A 1,208-nucleotide genomic window follows, 5' to 3' on the forward strand; every position below is an offset into this window, starting at 1 on the left:
TGAATTTATTTGAAATTCATGTGTAACGGTAATCCTTCCGAAAAGTCGTTACTTTTCCCAAACGGTAATCCTTCCGAAAAGTCATTTCTTTTCCCAAAGGACACAATGTTCTGGAAAAATCAGGTCTGAACAGACGCGTTCCTTGCTACAAATGGCTATAAATAAGAGGTTTTTTCATTTTTTCAAACACTAAAAAGTTTTCCTCTCTGCATACATTTTCTTACATAAATAAAATTGTCGATCGACTGAGTTTGTGTGTGCTCTTGTTGTTGTTCTTGCGTTCGCTTAAGTTATTGAAGTTTGAGGTACCACTGCTTCTTTAACAGGTTAATCCATTTTATCTTGGGAGGAATTAATTTGCAACCTCGGGTACAGTGAGGGGATTAAGTTTCTTAAGGAAACACAGTGATTTCTGTGGACTCGAATTAAAAAAAATCATTCTGTCTATTTCATCTTTTTCTTGATTCTGTATTTTTGACTAACCTGAATACAGCAGATAACAAGCTCAAGAAATTTAATAGTTTCTGTATTTGAGGTTTCTGGAGATTAAAACCTTTATGGTTTTCTACTGTGTTTGAATTTTTAAAATTCATTCGGTTAACGATTAAAAGAACATAAAAACATTATCGTTAAATCAGAAACAGTCTGTGTAAGGATTTATTCTTTACTGGTAGTATTTCACATACTAAATTGTCTGCCATTTGTGAAAGAAAAATGACTAATTCAAGTCAAGTAAATGCTGGAACAGTAAGTGCTGCAACAACATCGGTTGCACACAATCGTTCAAATGTTGCCCTAGCACCAGCTGAGAAACCTGCAAAGTTTTCTGGAGTCGACTTCAAGAGATGGCAGCAAAACATGTTCTTCAATCTAACTTCGTTAAGTCTGTAGAGGTTCATTAATGAGAACATTCCTATTATGTCGGATGAAATTCCGCCGGAAGAACGATTCTTGGTAACAGAAGCATGGACACATTCTGATTTTTTGTGTAAATATTATATTCTGAGTGGCCTGCAGGATGATCTGTACAATGTGTACAGTAATGTGAAAACCACAAAAAAACTTTGGGATGCTTTAGAAAAGAAGTACAAAACAGAGGATGTCGGAATGAAGAAGTTTATTGTGGCAAAGTTTCTGGACTATAAGATAATATACAGTAAGACTGTCGTCACCCAAGTTCCAGAATTGCAGGTCATAATCCATGATCT

Source organism: Solanum stenotomum, chromosome 1 (genome assembly GCF_019186545.1).
Source record: "Solanum stenotomum isolate F172 chromosome 1, ASM1918654v1, whole genome shotgun sequence".
Classification (NCBI taxonomy): Eukaryota; Viridiplantae; Streptophyta; class Magnoliopsida; order Solanales; family Solanaceae; genus Solanum; species Solanum stenotomum.